We start from the raw sequence: 21,982 nt of genomic DNA, 5'->3' as shown, positions 1-21,982 counted from the left end.
TTATGATTGTGTACCTTAAAACTCTTCCAGCCTCTACCAATTACCCAATTCCAAAACCACTTCCACATTTTAGGTGTCCGTTAGAGCACCATCACGCCCTTCAGGTACCAAATTCTGTCTTAGTTATCTAGTGCTGCTATAACAGAAATGCCATGAGTGGATGGCTTTAACAAACAGAAACTTATTTTCTCACAATTTAGGAGGCTAGAGGTCCAAATTCAGGGTGCTGGCTTTAGGGGAAGGTCTTCTCTCTCTGTAGGTTCTGGGGGAAAGTCCTTGTCTCTTTTAGTTTCTGATCTTGGGCTATCTTCATGTGGCTTGGCATCTCTCTTCCCTCATCTCTGCTTCTCTCACTTTCTTGTTTAATCTCTTTTATAACTGTGATGGTTAAGATTGTGCGTCTACTTGGCTGGGCCATGGTTCTCAGGGTTTATTAGTGATCAGTTCCATGACGGGATCTGCTGTGAGTAGCCAGTCAGCTGAAGGGGAGTTTCCTTGAGGGTGTGGCCTGCATCCAAATATAAGCAGACATTCTGGCTTTTTGTTGGCTCTGGATTCTGCAGTTACCTTCTGTTTGCCGGGCCTCTGGTTCTTAGGCTTGAACTATCAGCTTATCTGCCTATCTTGGGATTCATCAATCTTCATAGCCTGTGAGCAGAAACCCTGCCCTCTGACCTGCCAATCTTGGGTTTGCCATCCCCTGTGGCTATGAGAATTGGGACAAGCCTCTATCCAGATCCATGGACTTGAGATGTTCCAGCCTCTACAATTGTGTGAGTCATTCGTGTCCTTGATATAAATCTCTTTCTATATTTATATTCGTACATTTTACTCGTCTTGCTTCTCTAGAGAACCCTAAGACAATATCTCAAAAGAAATTGACTCAAAATACACCCTGCACTCATCCTGCCTCGTTTACACGACAACCATTCCTAAATGGGGTTATAACCACATGCATAGAGGTTAGAATTTACAACATGTGTGTTTGGGAGACGCTATTCAATCTATGACAGTCCCATAGCAATTAAAGGATGGTCAGAGAAAGCCAATTTTAAAACGGAAGTTATTTGTTCTCCAGCTGTATCACCAAGTCTTAAAATCTTTGCACACAGTCCAGTTTATATAAAGATGTGACAACAAAAATCAAAATTATATAAATCTACATCTAGGATATTTTTTCTCCTAATCAGTGGTTTCTTTCTGGAAGGCTGGATTATCTACAAATTCTTTTTTTTTTTTGGAATAAATATGGTTGGGATGGGGGTAGATCTTGTAATTTAAAAAAATGACATTTTCATGTGTTTCATTATCTTGCCAAGTCATTATAGCAAAAAAGAAAAGAAAAAAAAAAAAAAAGTAGCCTGAAGTACTACATAAAGACCATCCAGTGGCAAAATACTAATAAATATTTTTTTGATATAATTCTTTATCTTCTCAGTCTCCCTGAATTGTGCACCTGCGAGGGGAATTTTGGACAGAAGCGTTTGGAACCAGTTGGGGGATTCCCTGAAATCTAACATTTTGTTGGCTGTGAATTGTACCCCATTACGTGCTACACTGCACTTTATTTCCCACATTTGGCACTTTCAGTGGTAATTCCTCCAAACAGACCCAGGGATCCGTGCTTGGTATTCCTTACAAGGAACAAATAGATGAGCTAATTGTTTTAAATGTCTCCAATGAGATAAGTGGCAGGAAGCTAAAACTGGTCATCTAATTACCTATTTGCTCTCTCAGAGAAGAGGAAAATCCAACCCTAATTAATATTCAGGGAATCCAAAAGTTGTCATCTTAAATCAAGGTGCAATATAATAATCATATTGAGTATTTATTACAGAAAAATACAAATGATTTGCTAGATGGTGGGGGATTGGCTGCTAATTGAGTGCTGGCACCTGTGATATGGCATTACCAAAGGGTTAGTCTGGAATTTAGTCCTGATTTATAAGCATTTTCATCTACAGAACTTTGGATGCCATTCCATTTGATGTCAAGGGAGGAATGGCAACAGAATCCTCGGGCCAAAACCAAGTGCTCACCCATCAAACACACAGCTTGCTTGTCAGGAAAGGGCAATAGCTGCCTAAGCAAGCCACGACATTAGTTATAAGGAAAGTATGAAATGGCAGGATGATGCATACATCCCATGGGATATGCACAAACCAGCAGAACAGCATACCTTTATTTGGAGTGTTATTTATTCTAAGAAAAGTCCTATTGTGATCACCTTAGGAGAAAGACAAAAGTTGTCACAGGTTAGAAAGTACTTTAGAAGGGAAATTTGTACATGAATCAAAACCAAAGAAAACCCCAAACTCCTTGCCATCGAGTCAGTTTTGACTCACGGCAACCCCATATGCTACAGAGTAGAACTAACTGCTCCATAGGTTTTTCTTGGCTGTAATCTTTATGGAAGCAGATTGCCAGGTCTTTCTTCCATGGCACCATGGTTGTGTGCAAACTGTGAACCTTTAGTTGTCAAGTGCAAACTGTGCCACCCAGAAACCTCCTTTATATGAAGAGTTTGTTCATTCTCTCACTTTTTGCCAATTATCCTGACAAATCTGGTGGATTGACTAGCTGATGTGCTGATAAAATATTAAGTAAGGCGGTTACTACTATACCTTGATAGTCCTCACTGCTATTTTATCTTGGCCAGACCTCCTCAGTTTAGCATCAAATTTCCTTACCCATCACTAAATTACCAAAGAGGAAGCACTTTTCTTTGGGATCATCTTTGCTCATCTTTAGAAGGACTTGGGTGTGACCTAGAGAGAACGTGACCTTGGTGAGGCTCAAAGTATTTAGCTCTGAGACATAAGTTTCTGTACCCAGGCAAAGTTGATGCTGTATCTCAACGTGGACCAATGTAACCTACTAAAAGTAGGGGGACCTTGTAATATGTCACCCAAACCTGGGCACTTCTGAGTGCTAAAGGGGACATACATTTATTAATTTACCAGGATAGGGCAACCCCAGGCAAACAAATATATGATCACCCTGACTGGGAGGTTATATTAGCATTGGGAGCTGTAATGAAGTGTTCGTTAGTCAACCCTGTCCTCTTGTACATACCTTCCTGGAATAAACTTCAGAGTCTGGAAAAGGATGGGTGTGGCAGAATGGGGTTTAAGTGTTAGAGATCTTGGGTTCCAGCCATGTGTCAATCTCTTTCCACTTAAGAAAAAGACAAATTTTGATGTATCTCCAAATCTTGGCACTCCAAATACATCAGAATTTGTCTTTTTCCCGAGTGGAAAGACAAACATAAGGTACATATATATATGCATATGTTGTTTTGTTAGGTGCTAAAGTGTCAGCTTTGACTTACAGCAAAATTTTTTTTAAACGTTCAGTCCCACACCATCTTCATAATCATTTTCATAATTGTTGGTATGTTTGAATACATTGTTGTAATTAAGAACTTGGCTTGTTTTTGCTGACCCTCTATTTTACCAAATATGATGTCCTTTTCTAGAAATTGGTCTTTCCTGATGATGTGTTTAAAGTCGAAGTCTTTCCAGCCTCGCGTCTAAGGACCCTTCTGGTTGTATTTCTTCTAAGACTAACTTGTTCATTCTTCTGGTAGTCTACATACAACGTATTCAATATTCTCTGCCAACACCACAATTCAGATGCATCAATATTTCTTTTTGGGTATATATATATATATATATGTATACATATATGATGAGGAGAGTAGAGCTCAGAGTGTGGGACAAGCCATTAGAGTTTTGTTTGTTTGTTTTGCTCTTTTACAACTGCAAGAGAAACTGCAGGACTGCTAAACTAGGTCCTGCTTGGAACCACGAGCATTAATGGAATTAGATTTTTCTTTCTACAGACAGAGCCAACTCACTCAGCAACCTCTTATCTGGCTTATATGCTCCAAAATCCTGCGAGGTGGCAAGACTTCCAAGTTGTGGTTACGGCTATAGCAGCTGGAATCAGATGGAATTCTATATTAATGGGGGGTCCAGGTTTATTTGTAGGGCCAGGACAAGTTTACCCAGAACTTCAAGTTACAAATGAAGCTACAAGTCTAGCTGGAAACACCTCTTGTGAAGTGACCAAGGGATTGGTAGAGGCAAAGGCAGAATCATTTCCAGTGATGAGACAGACATTCCATTCTGATATTGGGAAATGATCGTGTTTCCCCAAGATTTTATAAATGTAGGAAAGATGCTATGATATGCTCATTTGTCCAGTTGACCTGGAAATTTTGAAAATAGGACACACAAGAGAGATTTGAATTGAGCTATTTTAATTTTGGAAATTCTGAAGAAATACAAATATTCCTGGTAGGGGATAACCTCAAAAGGAAGTTACTACCAAGTAGACCACTGAAGGGGCTCTTTCTACCCGCTGTTAACCCAGTGCCGTTGAGTTGATTCCGACTCATAGCGGTTAGGCAGCATTAAAGAAGCTGGGGAGTGGAACATTTAGCATTTACTTTGGGACTTTAATTTCTATCCTTGTAAAAGTACAGTAAATATCGCTAGAATAAAATAAAATATTTTTTTTTCCTAAGGAAAATAATTTGTTGAGAAAAATTGCTTTAAGATGCATCTAGTAAGTTGAGAACTCAACTTAGGCTGCCAAAAATGTTATCAATAAAAAGTTAATGGTTTGGAATACTCAGTTTTGGTCTGTGTACTCTCAGAAAAATTGCATCAAGTCATAGAAATTGTTGTATATATTTTGTAATCATAAACATGGTTAAACAGTCAGAGCAGGCCCATTTGGCTAAAAATAAATCAAAATAAAATTCTGAAAAATAAACAGCAGTGCCGAAAGGCTTCGAAAGTATGCTGTCATCAGGGTTCATAAAAATTATCTCCTCTTGAAATAAATACTTAAGAAAATCTATTAAAAAAAAAACTTTAATTCCTAAAATATCTGCAAAATCACCCAAAGGAAAAAAAAAAAAAGAGAGAATGTGTTTCCAACTCCACCACCAAATTCTTGACAAACAGATAAAAAGCATTTTAAATACATAGAAGCTGTATGCCTGCCATTCAACTCAATTTTTTTTAAATTGTATTTTAGATGAAGGTTTACAGAGCAAAGTACTCTCCCATTAAACAATCAATATACATATTCTTTTGTGACATTGGTAGCCAACCCCACAACATGCCAATACTCTCCCTTCTGGAAATTGGGTTCCCCGTAACCAGTTTTCTTGTTCCCTTCCTACCTTCTCATCCTTGCCCCTGGGCTGGTGTGCCCATTAAATCTCATTTTGTTTTATGGGCCTGTCTTTTCTGTGGCTGAAGTGTAAACCTGAGTTTAAATGGTGTCTAGGGGCCACATTCTTGGGGTTTCTCCAGTCTCTGTCAGACTAGTAAGTCTGGTCTTTTTTGTGGGTTAAAATTTTTTTCTACATTTTTCTCCAACTCTGTCCAGAACCCTCTATTGTTATTCCTGTCAGAGCAGTCAGTGGTGGTAGCCAGGCACCGTCTAGTTGTACTGGACTCAGTCTGGTGGAGGCTGTGGTACATGTGATCCATCAGTCCTTTAGATTAATCTTTCCCTTGTGTCTTTGGTTTTCTTCACTCTCCCTTGCGACAGATGGGGTGAGACCAGTGGGATATGTTAGATGGCCCCTCACAGCTTTTAAGGCCCCAGAGGCTACTCACCAAAATAGGATGTAGAACATTTTCTTTATAAACTATGCTATGCTAATTGGGTTAGACATCCTCCTAGACCATGGTCCTGCCTCCCCCCCTAAGCTCAGTAATTTGGTCCCTCAGGGAGTTTGGATTTGTCTATGAAGCTTCCATGACCTTGCCTTGGTCAACTTGTACCGAGTTCCCAGTATTGTGTACTGTTTTACCTTTCAACAAAGTTATCGCTAATCTATTGTCTAACTGGTGTTTTTCCCTCCTCACCTCTTCCCTTCCCAGTGAACTTCAAAGATTGTTTCTTTCTGTCTGTAAACTTTTTCATGAGTTTTTATACTAGTGGTCTCATACAGAATTTCTCCTTTTGCGATTGACTTATTTCACTCAGCATAATGCCCTCCAGATTCATCCCTGTTGTGAGGTATTTCATAGACTCATTATTGTTCTTTTTTGTTGCATAGTATTCCATTGTGTGTATGTACCATAGTTTGTTTATCCATTCCTCTGTTGATGGGCACATAAGCTATTTCCAAGTTTTTTCTATTGTCAATAGTGCTGCAATGAACATGGGTATGCATATGTCTATTTTTGACTGCTCTTATTTCTCTCAGGTATATTCCTAGGAGTGGGATTGCTGGATTGTACGGTATTTCTATTTCTAGCTTTTTAAGGAAGCACCATATTGTTTTCCAAAATGGTTGCATCGTTTCACATTCCCTCCAGCAGTGCCTAAGAGTTCCAATCTCCTGCAGCCTCTGCAACATTTGTTATTTTCTGTTTTTTTTTTTTTTTATTTGTGCCAGTAATGTTGGGGTGAGATGGTATCTCATTGTATATTTTATTTGTATTTCTCTAATGGCTAGTGATTGCGAGCATTTTCTCATGTGTGTGTTAGTTGCCTGAAAGCCATCTTGGTAAAGTGTCTGTTCATATCCTTTGCCATTTTTTAATTGGATTATTTGTCTTCATGTTGTAGAGATGTTGGATTTTCCTGTAGATTGTAGAGAGTAGACTTTTGTCAGATTTGTCATAGCCAATTTTTTTTTCCCAGTCTGTAGGCACTCTTTTTACTCTTTTGGTGAAGTCTTTTGATAAGCACAAGTGTTTAATTTTTAGAAGATCCCAGTTATCTAGCCTATCTTCTGGTGTTTGAGTATTTTTACTTATGGTTTATACCCTGTTTATGCCCTGTATGAGGGTCCCAAGTGTTGATCCTATTTTTTTTTTCCATAATCTTTATGGTTTTTGGTTTTATATTTAGGTCTTTGATCCATTTTGAATTAGTTTTTGTGTATGGCATGCGGTATGGGTTCTTTTTAATTTTTTACAGATGAACATCCAGTTTTGCCAGCACCATTTGTTTAAAAGACTGCCTTTTCCCCATTTAATGGACTTAGGGCCTTTGTTGAAGATCAGGCGACCATAGTGGATGGATTTACATCTGGGTTCTCAATTCTATTCCATTGGTTAATGTCTCTGTCATTGTGCTAGTACCAGGCTGTTTTGACTACGATAGTTGTATAGGAGGTTCTGAGGTCAGGTAGTGAGAGTTCTTCTACTTTATTCTTTTTCGATACTGCTTTACTTATCCTGTACCTCTTTCCTTTCTGTATAAAGTTAATGATTAGTTTTTCCATCTCATTAAAGAATGCTGTTGGTATTTGGGTCAGGATTGCATTGTATTTGTAGATTGCTTTGGACAGACATTTTCACAATGTTGATTGTACCTATCCATGAGCATGGTATGTTTTTCCATTTACGTGGATCTTGTTTGGTTTCTTGCAGTAGGGTTTTGTAGCTTTTTATATATAGGTCTTTTACGTCCCTGGTTAGATTTACTTGTAATTATTTTATTGTTTTAGGGGCTATTGTAAATGGTGTTGTTTTCCTAATTTCCTTTTCATTGTTCTCTTTGTTGGTGTGTAGGAATCCAACTGATTTTTGTATGTTTGCCTTGTATCCTGCCACTTTGCTGAATCTTTCTATTAGTTTCAGTAGTTTTCTTGTGGAGTTCTGGGAGTTGTCTATTCATAATATCATACAATCCACAAATAGGGACAGTTTTACTTCTTCCTTAAGAATTGGGGTGCCCTTCATTTCTTTTTCTTGCCTTATTGCTCTAGCCAAATCTTCCAGCACAATGTTAAATAGAAGTGGTGATATAGGGCATCCTCATCTTTTCCCTGTTCTCAGGGGGAATATTTTCAGCCTCTTTCCACTGAAAATGATTTCGGCTGCTGGTTATGTATGGATGCCTTTTATTATTTGAGGAATTTCCCTATATTTCTATTCAATTGAGAGTTTTTGTCAGGAGTGGGTGTTAAATTTTATCAAATGCCTTTTCTGAATTGATTGAAGTGACCATGTGATTCTTTCCCTTTGTTTTATTTATGTGGTGGATTACGTTGATTGATTTCTAGTATTGAATCATTCTTGCACACTTGATATGAATCCTGCTGGGTCATGGTGTATTATTTTTTTGATATGATGCTGAATTCCATTGGCTGGAATTTTGTTGGGAATTTTTGCATCTATATTCATGAAAGATATTGGTCTGTAATTTTCTTTTTTGTGGTGCTTTTACCTGGTTTTGGTATCAGGGTTAGGCTGGCTTCATAGAATGAATTTGGAAATATCACTTCCTTTTTTTTTCTATGTTCTGAAATAGTTTGAGCAGTACTAGTGCAAGCTCTTCTCTGAATGTGTGGTAGAACTTTCCAGTGAATCCAACTAGACCAGGGTTTTTTTTTTGTTGGGAGCTTTTTTTTTATTTCCTTTTCAATCTCTTCTTTTGTTATTGTTCTGTTCATATTTTTTACCTCAGTTTTTGTTTGTTTTGGTAAGTAACCCATTTCCTCTAGGTTTCCAAATTTGTTGGTGTTTAGTTTTTCCTAGTACTCTGCTATGATCCTTTTTATTTCAGTTGGGTCCATTGTAATGTCCCTCATTTCATTTCTTATTTGGGATTTAATATATCTTAATATATAATAAAAGATATATTATTCTTGGTTGGTAGTTTTTTTTTTTTTTTTTTCTTTCAAGGTTTCACATATGTCATCCATTGCCTTCTTGCCTGCATGGTTTCCTTAGTCTTATTGTTTCCCCTTTGTGACTTTTTATTTCTGTTGAGCTGCTTTCAGGATTCTTTCTTTGTCATTGTTATTAGCGAGTGTAATTATGATATGTCTTGGTGAATTTATTTTGCGGTCTATCCTGTATGGGGATCATTTTGCTTCTTGGATGATCAGCTTTTCATCTTTCATGAAATTAGTGAAGTTTTCTGTCAGCAAATCATCAACAATCTTCTCTGTGTTTTCTATTTTCTCCTTCTGTTTTGGAACTCTAAGCACACATAGATTTTTGCTTTTGATTGTATCCCACGTCGTTCTCAGATTTTCTTCATTTTTTTTTTTCATTCTTTTCCCTGATTTTTCCTTCAGCAAATCAGTATCCAAGGATTTGTCTTCAATTTCTCTAATACTGTCTTCCACTGTTTTAAATTTGCTCCTAAAACCTTCTATTGCACTGTTCATTTCTGAAATCTTGTTATTTATCTTTTGGATTTCTAATTGCTGCTTTTGTATGATTTCTAATTGCTTATTTATTTTGAAATTTTGTTCCTGTATTATTTTCCCATATTCTTGCCTTGCTTTTTCTGACTTTTCACTGAATTGTCTGTATTTTCCATGATTTTCTCTATTTTTCCTTATATTTCTCTGCATTTTCCTTCATCTCTTAAAGAACCCTGAATATCACAGTTTTGCATTCCCTAACAAGTAGTTCCAATGCCTTTTCTTAACCAGAAGGTCATCTGGTGTTTTATTTTGGTCATTTTCTGGAGGTATCCTGTGCTTTTTTGTATGTGTTTTGATGTTGTTTGCTGTCTCTATGACATTCAGAAATTATTTTCTTTGCTTATTGCTTGTAGATTTATTTGTTTCATCCTGCCTTTTTGTTTTATCTGGTTATGTCTGGGCAGGCAGACTGGATGTGTTTTGTTGCTTGCCCACCTGCAGGCTTAATACTTCTCACCACCTTGTCTACATGGGCAAGGCCTGTCACTCAGCTATGATGCAGTAGGACTGGTCCATTGAAGGTGGAGGGGTGTGTTTGGGTAATTTGCAGCACAAACTGGGGGTGATGGAGTGGGGTCAAAGGCAGTGCAGACCTCATCAATTCCACTAGGGGGACACAGTCCTCAGCACATGGTGCAGATAGGCAGGAGGGAAGGGAGTGGATGTTGTGTGTGGGGCTAAGTGGGTGAGTGAAAGAAGAGAGAAAAATAAAAGCAGGAAAAGAAAAAGTGAAGAAAAAAAGTAAATAAAATGGTGGTGTAGTAGGATTCATCAGGCAGGGGCACGGAAGACCCAGCAAGGCCATGTTCTTGTGGTTCTTTAGACAAGCTGTGTGGCTTGGACTGTGGAGAAGGGACCTGGCCATCACACAGGACTACTTGGTTAGGAGAAAGGAAAGAAAAGAGGGGAAAGAGAGAGAAGAAACCACCCAAAACTAAATAAACAAAAACAATAGCAACAACAAAAATAAATAAATATGGTGGTGGGGGTGCTGGCCATTGGGAGAGGGGTTGAATTGGGATGGCAGCAAGCTGATGTCTCTCTCACCAGGTGGCATGGTACACCCCATCAGGAAGGAGCAGAGGCAGCACAGGGTCTAGACGGAATGGAGAATGAAAAGGTAGAAGGGGAAATACAAACAAAAATAAAAAAATACAGTGCTGAGAGAGCCAGCCTGTGGAGGTGGTGCAGAGCTGGTGATGCTGTGTACCAGAGGCTCTCCAGCTGAGCAGTACAGAAGAACGCACTAGGGGGCGGGGTTAGCACATGGGGCTAGGTGGTTGGGAAAAAGTAAAGGAAGGAAGTGAGATAGAGAGAAGAAACAGCAGCCAAAAAAAGCAAAACAAAAACAGACAAAAAATAAATAAGTAAAATGGCACTGAGGGAGCTGGTTACCAAAGGTGGTGCAGACCTGGGGAGGCCTTGCACCAGTGACTCTCCAGCCAAGTGGTACAGTATGTCCCCTTGAGAAGGGGTGTGAGTGGTGCACAGGGCTAGGTGGGTGGAAGAAAGGAAGGAAAGGAGACAAAGAAGAAACAGAAAAAAAAAAAAAGAACAAAGCAAACAAACCAAAAAAACAGGCTCTGAGACAGATTGCTGGATGCAGTGCAGACCCAGGGAGGTCGTGCACTGGTGTCCTTCCAGCCAAGTGGTGCAACACACTGTTAAGAAGGGGCAAGGATGGCACACAGGGCCATGTGGACAGGAGAAAGAAAGGGAGGGAAAGAGAGAGAAGCAACAACAAAAAAAAAAAAAATAAAATAAAATAAAATAACAAAAAACAAACAAGCCCTCCCCCCACAAAAAAAAATGGCCCAGAAGGGGCTTGCCTATAGGAGTGGGGTGGACCCTGGCAGCAGCGAGCTGATGTCTCTCTGGCTGAGTGACCACTGGCCTGTTGGAAAGCAGCAGAGGCTGTGTAGAAGTAAGAAAGGGTGGGGTGTGGGAAAGCATGTACCCCTGGTTACTGGGTGCTCTGCCTCCTGTTGGGAGTTCTGTGAAGTTGACTTCCCCTACTCCTTGTTCATGACCCTTGGTGGCTGAGGTCCAAAATGGCGAATCTGTACTGTGTTAGCTGGTAGGGGACCTCCACTCTGTAGCTCTCTTCGTTCTCTGCTCTCCGTCAGTTTCTTACTCCATTCAGTGCTTGATCAATTTCCTTATTCCTTCATTTGTTACTTAGGCTTCCAGGATTGTTGTTTGTACCTGTTTTACTTATTTTTTCCAGTCTCTGCTTCAGAGGGACGGCATGGTGCCTCTGTGTATATCACTATTGGCTCCACCATCCCAATTTGTTTTTGATCCATTATGTTTTTAGCAATTCACCTGGACTAATGATGTTTGGCAATATTTAAGCCTAATCACACTTCACTAACCTTGTACTAAAATACAATTATTAGTCTAATCAACATAGTCTTACTGAGGGCTTTCTACATAAAAAGCACTCTGGAAAGCAAAGAAGCAAACCTATGCACCCTGCCTGCAATGGACTTCCCATCTCCTCTGAGTTGCCATTAACTGGACATCAGGGTTGTTATTCCAGAGTGTGACAAGGACTTGAGAGATAAGCAAAAGTTAATTGGATTTTTACTGGAGTAATAATTATCTTTGTCAGACAAAAAAAAAAAAAAAGAATATAAAAACTATTGTAAGATTCATTAAGTTCAAATGTGTTACCAAACAATTACATAATGGCACAGAGTAATCTCTAGAGTTTGATTTCAAGGACTTGAAGTCAGAGGGGAAGACAATTAAATCTCTTAAGAAAACAAAATACAAGTAAAATGAAACTAAAGCACTGAAATAAGTTAGCTGCAATTTTTTTTTTTAATCTTAGTGGGAATTTCAGACATCTATGAGTAAGTGGAGCTTCCTGGGGTCTTTGTGGTCAAAACAACTACGTAAAGCGCTGATATGTCCCCTCTGAAGCTCAGGAAAAATTGCCCTTGAGGTCTGCTGCCTTCGAGCATCAAGAAAGTCCCCTCAACTTACTGGGTATGATGAATTTGTGAGTAAATGCTTTTTAATCTTGAGATCATTATCATCAAGGACAGAAATGATGAAGATAATAAAAAGGCTCAGTATTAATATTTTCTGTTAACTTTAGCTAAAATATATATATATAGAATATATTCAGTGACTAGAATGTAATGATTGAGAAATTTTTGGTATATTAAACAGGCTAATTTTGTGGCACCATCTTAAAGTACATACTTGAGTAGTTGACTTAGACTGGTGATTTTAAATTGAAATACATAAGACACTTTTACTAAGTTTGTAAATAATGTTAAAATGCTAAGGGGAAGCAAATAAGTATATTTATAAACTTAATGTATAGATTTACAAAAACCGCTTAAGTATTGCGAGGAGATTTTCTGGTAGGTAGACAACTAAAGTACCTAAAAAAGCCTGAATGTATTACATTAATTAATGTAATGTAAAATGTTTAAAGGAGTTTATTTAACTACACTTAAAAGCCCTCTGAAAAGTGATTTTCAAAATTTAGTAGATTTATAAAAAGAATAATAATATTTTTAAGATGTACTTCAAAGGTTATGGGAAAACATATGCTTTTTAAATTGATTATTGTATGGCATTGAATTTCAGTATTTTTTTTAAGCCAAATTTTTTTTTTTTTCCTGTGCTTGAATTATCCTCAAGGAAACCAAAAATTTCACATCGACAGGTGAGAGAATAATCACCTTGAAAATTAAAAAAAGACAAGATAATGAGGCACTAGACATCCCAGTGCATAGTTGATAGCCAAATCAATCACGCAGATAGTAAAGCTACAGGTTTAGAGAAGGGACAAGTTTACTGGGGTCTGAATTGTCTGGGAAAAGCTCAATTAAAATGTATTACGTGATCTCGAGCCTCATCCTCATGAATCAAGTTGAATGGATTTATAAAATTATCGGTATGTGGTAGCCATGAAGCAACAGGGGTCACTTATCAACAATGCTTAGTTTAAAAATGAGAAGCTGCTCTCTGATGTGAAAGCTTCTGAAAATGTTATCCTTTCTTTAATGTGAAGATGTCAGTGTGTTTTATTGATTTATGTTTTTGTATTTATTGTTCCCTAAGTGTGGAAATGGGCCCCTTTGCCTGAACAATGTTTCTTGCTCAGTATTGAAAAATGACCTCATTCCTTTGTAAGTATTAGTCACATTTTAATGGGAACATATCCAACATTTGTACAAGAACTCCCAAATCATCTGAAAGCATTATCATCACACATGGGTGAATTTTAATTACTGATGGTGTCGCCAATTCAGTGTTCTTCTTATATTATGATCAGAGATGAAGGTGAGTTTTAGATGACCAGTGACTAAAGGCAGTGAAGCAACGGATGTCACTTGCTTTCGTTTTGTATCTTTTTTGCTCTTAATTGTTGCTACTCTTAATAAGCAAGATGTGTTATTCCAAAATACACTAAGCTTTGAAAACGTAAGATCATTTGTCTGTGTTACTAAGTTAATGCATCATCATTACTTCGCATTTGGTACATGGGGAAATTGAAGCACAAATAGAGCTTGGGCTTGAAATTAAACGTTGGAAAAGAAAAACAGATTTAGGTCTTTAATGGATAAATGCAAAAGCAAGGTTTTCACCCAAAACAAAAAAGAACTTTTGAGTTGTACTTGGAAAATGGCTGCTGGGGAAACAATTTTCTGAGCGCTTGGAATGAAGACTTTCATACACTATGCAAAGCTTTGCTTTTTCCACTCAGTCAGCATGAGATTGAAAGGAGAGATTTTAAATGTTACTCCAGGTATGGCAGGGGGAGCAGACCAAGCAAAGGCTTTAGAATCCATTGGATTGTCATTCAACCCCCACTTTACCTACCTGGCAAGTTATTTCCTCCACGGTAAATGGAAGGTAATGACGTCTATCTTGCACTGTTGTGTAAAGTGCTGGTCATAGTGTGGCACAGAACAGGACTTAAATAAAAGGAAAGGGTTATGAAGGTTCCTCAGACAAGTTAAAACTTGTTCAGACTAATAAGAAGCCACAAACTCTTTTCTGAGACCATCGTCCTCATTTGGAGGTTGTTTTTGTTTCTGTTGCGTGCCCTTGAGTCGATTTCAACTTACGGCAACTTTATGTGACAGAGTAGAACTTCCCCATACGGTTTCCTAGGGTGTAATCTTTATGGGAGCATATGACAAGGTCTTTCCTCCTGTGAGCCACTGGTGGGTGCAAACTACCAACCCTCTGGTCAACAGCCAAGCACTTAACTATTGCGTCACCAGGGCTCCTTGTATGTTGGCTATGAAGACAGCTATTCTCTGGGTCTCTGGGTTGTAGTTAGGGCTAAATCAATAATGCATATGAAAATGCCTGGCACAGAGCCCAGTACGTGGTAGGCTTGTCTTCTCTCCCCTTCTTTATTTACAGGTTTGGGGAATACATTGTTATTGTTTTGCTACTTGTGTTTTAAATTTCTAAATTTATGGAACCTCTTAACAGTATCCTAAACCTAATAAGAGGAGACTGTCTAAAGAATTAGGTTTGTAGTGAATGGTTTGCACCCTGTGTTAAGCTAATTAGGAATCAAGTGGCTTAGAAATTCAGGGTATGCAGAGGAAACATTTGCACCTGTAGGAGAGAATAGAGAATAAAGAAACCGAGAGACAGTACAACCTACCATCAATCAACTGAGTCTCCAGCTTTAGGTCACATGATGGAGGAGAGAGGTGTTGACTGCCAAATCACAGAAAACTTGGATGGCAGGGAACAATTTGTATAAAAATTGTTAAAGGGGAACCTAAACTTTCACCTAATACACAATAAAATATTATTATTATTTATTTTTTAAAAAAAACCATTGGAATAGTCTGTTGGTCTAACAAAGCCAAGTTTATTAAACCTACTGAAGTAAGGGAGAACACACCCCACTGACAGAGTGTTAGTAGTGTCTCAGATAAGATGGAAGATTCAGGAGAGAACATCAGTTATTGGGGTCTGGGCTCATGTGGTTTGTCTTAGTTACCTAGTGCTGCTATAACACAAATACAATAAGTGGGTGGCTTTAAAGAAGAAGCATTTGTTATTTATCACAGCTCTGGAGGCTAAATCAGGGTCTCGATTCCCTCCTAGTTGGTAGCCTGGGCATTCCTTGGTTCCTTGGTGTTCATTGGCTTGTAGACAATCCTCATATGGCATCTGTCTTGCCCTATGTGTGTGTGTGTCTCTGTGTCTATTCTGGTATTTTTACAAGTCAGAAGTGATTAGGTTTGGAATCCACCCTATGCTGGAATAAATGACCTTATTAACATAACAAAAGGAAACCTCTATTTCTAAACGGGATTACATACACAGGTATCAGGGCCAGGAATTCAAAGCAAATTTTTTTTGGGGGGGGGGCACAATTCAATTCAAAACATGGTTTAGGGCAAGTCTATCAATGCAGGGACCGATTGAGATTGGATAAAGGTCATGACATAATAGTTTAATGTTGGGGGGATCAGAGAGATAAGGATCTTGAAACCAACCTTGATAAGTTAACTGTGCTTTGTAAGCCAGTTGGTTGCCCAGGTGAGCAACCTATAGTCTTAAGAAGAGGGCTGTTAGCCTAGATGAGAAAACCATTTACTTTGACAAATTGGTCTTCAGGAATTTCCTGACGCTAACTGTGAAATTACTTGTTATTTTAAAGTCTTATTTTTCCCGGTGGGAATCTCTTGGAATAAATAAAAAAGTCACGTTGACACAGGTGGTCTCAGTTCTAAGTCCCAATAGTTAAGCAACGTGTATTTAGACAGCCTTAGTTCTCAGAGGAAAGTATATGATTTAGTTCCTTATAGTATAGGAAAAATATACAGTGTATTTAGAGAGACAACTAATGTACATAAAAAAAATAATGAATCCATGAAACAATAACTGATATGTTTATGAATATATAGGAAAATAGATTGGAACATTAAGTATTCGCACACATATGCATAGCCATACATGATCATCTGTAATACAGAGCATAAAGTTAGAAGATTTAAAGGAAAAGTAGATTAGGCAATGCATTATAGTTGAAAGAGTATTGGCATGAAAGACAGGAAGTAGATTTGAAGCCTTAAATTGACCTTTAACTTTGTCACTAAGCTCATATTTATACTTGGGCAAGTCACTGAACTTTAGGGCCAGAATCACTCTGTTTTTGTTTTTCTTCGTAACCATAGTGCAGCAATTAGCACAAAGTTAATGATCAGTCTAATGTTTGTCAAACCAAAGCATAAATGAATTTGACAGTGTTGCTCAGTTTCCTCATTTTTCAAGTTTGAGATTTAGAGTAGGTAATTTATCAGGCCACCATCAACACAAAAGCCTTTTTCTCTGTAAATTGGACCCAAGTGAGATGTGTTCATGGATGAAACGGGCACTGAACTGGGCAGAAAATGGGGTGGAACAGGGGAGATAAAAGAGAAAGCATTCTAAAAGAGGTGCAGAATTGTGAGTGTGTAAAAAAAAAAAAACAGTGATACTTTCATAGAATGATGAAACACTGAGGGTGCCCAGATATAAGAAGTATTTATAGTGGTGGCTGGTGAGATAGGGTAGGAAACCCTAGGGGCATAGTGGTTAAGTGCTACAGCTGCTAACCAAGATGTCGGCAGTTCAAATCCTCCAGGCACTCCTTGGAAGCTCTATGGGGCAGTTCTACTCTGTCCTATAGGGTCGCTATGAGTCGGAATCTACTCGACAGCAGTGGGATTGATTGATTGATTGGTGAGATGGGGCCATCACAGGAAATGGAAGGCCTGAAATGTTTGTATTTAATGTGCTTGACAGTGTTTCTCCAACTATAACCATGATGCATTCCTAATGCTTCTGCAGTCCCAGGACATAACCTGAAGGGATAATGGTAAGCCCAGGATTTATTTTACCTCAAAATTGTATGTCCTATTCACGTTCTAACTCATGATATATTCGTGCTTCTTTTGTTGTAAGAATATTAATTTTCTCCAAATCCGTGAATAATTATATCACTCCGGGAGCATGCATTATTCTTTCTTGGGTACATTATTGTGTCCACTCCTCCTCCTTGTCCCAGAGTTCTGCAGGCCTGTGTTTGAGGACCACTGGGAAATAATTACTAAAGGACTGACATAATAGAAATAGCCTTTAAATGATATCGATCAAGTAGCTGTTGGTAGACAGATTTGCACGTGGATATTTTGTCAGGCAGGGCAATGAGAAGACGTCCAGTGATCCAGATGTGTGGTGACAAGGATCTAGGGTCAGCAAACTATGACCATGGGCTAAATCCTGTGTGCCACCTGTTTTGTGAATAATGTTTTACTGGACCGCAGCCGTGTCCATTGGTTTACGTATTGTCTATGACTGCTGTGGGCTACGATGCAGAACTGAGCAGTTGTAACAGAGACCATATAGCCTGCAAAGATCAATGTATTTTCATATGGCCCTTTACAGAAAAGAGATGACAGGGGGGTTGAAGAGGAAAACTATTGATATTGCGAAGAATAGTTGCAAACCACCCCTCACCCTCCCCCTCAAAATGCTTTGTGATTTATAGGGTATAGTGTTTGAAGGAAGGAAGACACACTCTATCTACTTCAAAGGCAACTTGGAGTTTTCAAGTCTGGGTGACTCAGAAAATTGTGGCGTCATTGGCATACATGAGGTAATGGAGAGAAAAGCCAGTTTAGGGGAGCTCAGTCTTTTACATGTCAATTTTGAGGTGACGGATTAATTCCAGTGTTGTCTAATGAGACGCTGGAAATAATGGATTGTAACTTGAATGCAAGATCATGACAGAAGATCTAGATTCATAAGTCATCAGTCGGAAATATAGCCAAAGTCATGCTAACTGACAGAAGAGCAGACAATATACTTAATGATAAAATGAAAACAAAAGGCAAAGGTCAGTTCATGAGCTTCATCACCGAACAGAGTAACAAGAAAACTAAAGGCCCATTTACACCGTTGAAAGCCTCCAGTCGGCCATCTAGCTCGTCTACTCTTGATTCTCTGTCAACTAAATAGAAAAATAAAATGCTCAGAATGTATTAACTGTTTTGAGAGAACAGAATAATGAATTTGAAACATTTTTATAGCTCTGAAAAAAAAAGGCATTACAGGAAAGTTCTAGGGATTGTGGTTATTATTCAGGAAAACCTGTATGCCTCAGATACTGTAATACAAAGGGTCAAATCATACCTTTTGTGGATACAGTGAACTGCATAATATATGACTCTAGATATAACTTGATCCCAGTATTTAAGAATGAGATTCTACAACATTTCCTTGGGGGAAAAGGAGTGGAGTGAATACCAGAACGGCTCATAGCTTCTTAGATTTTGTCAGACTTTAGTAATATTAGCTATCTGTCTTAATAGATGATAAACAAACCAGAGTTTATCTTTCTAATATTTTAGGGATTATATAAGTACATTATTTACATTATCTTGAACTTGCAATAGGTAAAATCACAGTGGAATACATTAATACTCATTTCTCTCTTTGTTGATCCTTAATATAAGCACTAACCTATACTCCTATAGGGAGTCCTTGGGTGGTCAAAAGGTTAATGTTCTCAGCTATTAATAGAAAAGTCGGGGGTTCAAGACGCCTTGGAAGAAAGGTCTGGTGATCTAAAACATCAGACTTTGAGAATCCTGTGGAGTACAGTTATACTCTGATACACATGAGATCACCATGTGTTGGAGTTATCTGGACAGCAAGCGGTTTTATAGAATTGTAACACCTCTTTGCCCACACTTTCAGCAGTACTTTGTTTCTTTTCAAACAACACAGATTTGATATTCAATTGTGGAAAATCAGAGAGTGGGGAAGTCAGAGCTAAGGTGGAAGAGTGACTTTCAATTCTTTAGCTCATTTTATCATTAATTAGGATACTCAAGACCTATTACGGTAAACCACTCTCAGGTATTTGGTGTGTGTGGGAGGGAGATAAACCCAAAACCTGTCTACAAGGTTGTTGTTAGTCAATTTGTGTAATCTTGAGGGCTAATACGTGTGCATTTATGATGTTCTTATATGAGATATTCTTTTCTCAAAATAAAGAGAGGTGAAGTCAAGAAGAGGAAAAATTGGTGCAGCTTAGAAAGCTCATTAAGAAAAGAGGCCTTATTATCTATCTGGCAAGGTTGATTCCGAGGAGAAAGGATGCCATTAGCACTATCTCAGTAATTGATATTCACCCCCATTCTGCCAGCAATTCAGAAAGAAAGTGGATTAAAGGAAAACAAAACCCCATCTCCAAAGCATCACTAAATACGTGGCGGTGCCCTGTGGATTTGCTGAAAGTCACCAGGAACGGTGTGTTAACCACATGCAGAGAAACAGAGCAGAGGACCTGCGATGAGTTGATCTGTGTTTTCCCAAAAGTTATGTTGAAGCCCTAAACCCTGGCACCTGTGAATGCAATCTATTTGGAAATAGGATCTTTGCAGATGTAATCAAATTAAGAGGTCTTAAGTGCTAAGGAAACAAGTTGTTCTGGATACTCTGGTGGCGTAATGGTTAAGTGCTATGGCTACAACCCAGAATATCAGCAGTTGGAATCCACCAGGCTGCTCCTTAGAAATTGAATGGGGCAGTTTTACTCTGTCTTATTTTATAGGGCTGCTGTGAGCCGGAATTGGCTTGAAGTCAGTGGGTTGGGTTTGGATTTTTAGGGTGAGTCAGAAATGAACTGACAGCAACTTTTTTTTTAGGGTGGCCGCTAAGTCTAACATGACTGTGTCTCTATAAGAGAAAAAAAACATAGACACGGACATAGCAGGAAAACAGCCACGTGAGGAAGGAGGCCAAGACTGGAGTTCTGGTGCCACAAGCCAGGAAATGCTTGAGGCTACTAGCAGACGCTGAAAGAGGCAAAAGGTGGAGCCTCCTCCAGAAGGGAGCCTGGCCCTGCTGACATGAACTGTGAGAGAATAAATGTCTGTTGTTTGAAGCCACCCATTCATTCTGTGGTAATTTGTTACGTTAGCCCTAGGACACTAATTCAGGAGACACCACTAGGTTCAAAACTTCCACCTACCATGGGGAAAAACAACAAACAAAAGACCTTGCTCAGTGTATCCATTAGGAATTGTATTCAGCTGTGAATAAGTGTGACTTAAAAATGGAGACTTAAAGTTCTATTTTCCTAGGTAGCGAGAAGTCCGAAATAGCAGTCCTGGCCTGGTATGTGGCTCCACAGAGTCGTTAGGGACTCAGACTTCTTTTATTTCTCTTCAGCCATGGTACGTGCGGTTATTGCTTCAGACTCACAAGACATCCTCGTTTTTCTACTCTTGCCTTTCTGCCCTCAGGCTCCATAAGCATGTTCTAGGCAGGAGAAAGGAGAAAGGATGAGGGACAAATGGCCCATGCCAGCTCAGTCAGACCTCCTTTCAAAGTACTTTTCTGTTGTTTACATCCCATTGGATAGAACTGTGTCCGACGACAACCCACAGTTGGTGATTCAGAGGTAGAGTTCTCCACTTCTATGTGAGAGATCCAAGTTTGATTACTGGCCAGTGCACCTCATGCAGCCACCGCCTGTCTGGCAGTGGAGCCTTCCTTGTGTGTGCTGCTTTGATGCTGAACAGGTTTCAGCAGAGCTTCCAGACTAAGATGGACTAGGAAGAAAGGCCTGGCAATCTACTTCTGAAAATCAACCAATGAAAACCCTAAGAATCACAATGTTTCAATCTGTAACCAACCATGAGGATTGTGCAGGGCTGAGCAGTGTTTTGCTCTACTGTGCATAGGGTCACCATGAGTCAGGGGCTGGCTTGATGGCAGTTAAGAACAACAATAGCAGCCAGGCAGGCTGGGAAATTGTTTTAAATTAGGCACATGACCACCCTCAATGGAATAATGGTTCTGTAGAAAGGAAGAAAAAGGGAAAGATTATTGGATAGGAGCTATCTTTGTCAAATGTGACCATTTCAGGTCTCCAAATACTCTTTCAAGATGGCACTACTTTGTTCAGATGCTGTTCAGGCCTAGTTTCTACACTGAAAAGCAGAGTCTTTACGTAAAGAACATGGCCTCTCTTGAATTCATACATGAGATTTTTTCTTTTGTAGGATTCATACAAAAAGGCAGCATAAAGAGTTCTAAGATGGAGGGGTAAAGAAAAGATGCAGAGAGAAACATATTAAATCCTTCTGGCTCAGCTAAGCTACAGTCATTCTTTCCCCTGACTCATTGCTCCCACCTTTCTTCATTAGAAAGATCTGGGGTCAAAACAAGGGTAAAGAGGCAGATTAGATGCCTGTTTCCATCTCAAATAAAGGACACCCCAGAGAGTTTTTTTTTTTTTTTAATGCTTTAGGTGAAAGTTTACAAATCAAGTCAGTCTCTCGCACAAAAACTTATATACACCTTGCTACATACTGCCAGTTGCTCTCTCCCTAGTGAGAGAGCCTGCTGCCTCCCTCCACTTTCTCTTCTCTGTCCATTTCTCTAGCTTCTAACCCCCTCTAGCCTCTCATCTCCCCTCCAGGAAGGAGATGACAACAGTCTCAAGTGTCCACCTGATCTAAGAAGCTCACTCCTCACCAGCATCCCTCTCCAACCCATTGTCCAGTCCAATCCCTGTCTGAAGAGTTGGCTTTGGGAATGGTTCCTGTCCTGGGCCAACAGAAGGTCTGGGGTCCATGACCACCGGGGACCTTTTACACTCAGTCAGACCATTAAGTCTGATCTTTTTATGAGAATTGGGGGTTTGCATCCCACTGCTCTCCTGCTCCCTCAGGGGTTCTCTGTTGTGTTCCCTGTCAGGGGAATCATCGGTTGTAGCTGGGTACTATC

This window comes from Elephas maximus, chromosome 17, assembly GCF_024166365.1.
Source record: "Elephas maximus indicus isolate mEleMax1 chromosome 17, mEleMax1 primary haplotype, whole genome shotgun sequence".
In the NCBI taxonomy this organism is placed as follows: Eukaryota; Metazoa; Chordata; class Mammalia; order Proboscidea; family Elephantidae; genus Elephas; species Elephas maximus.
The sequence above is the reverse complement of the archived record's forward strand: the minus strand, read 5'-3'. Positions refer to the sequence as shown.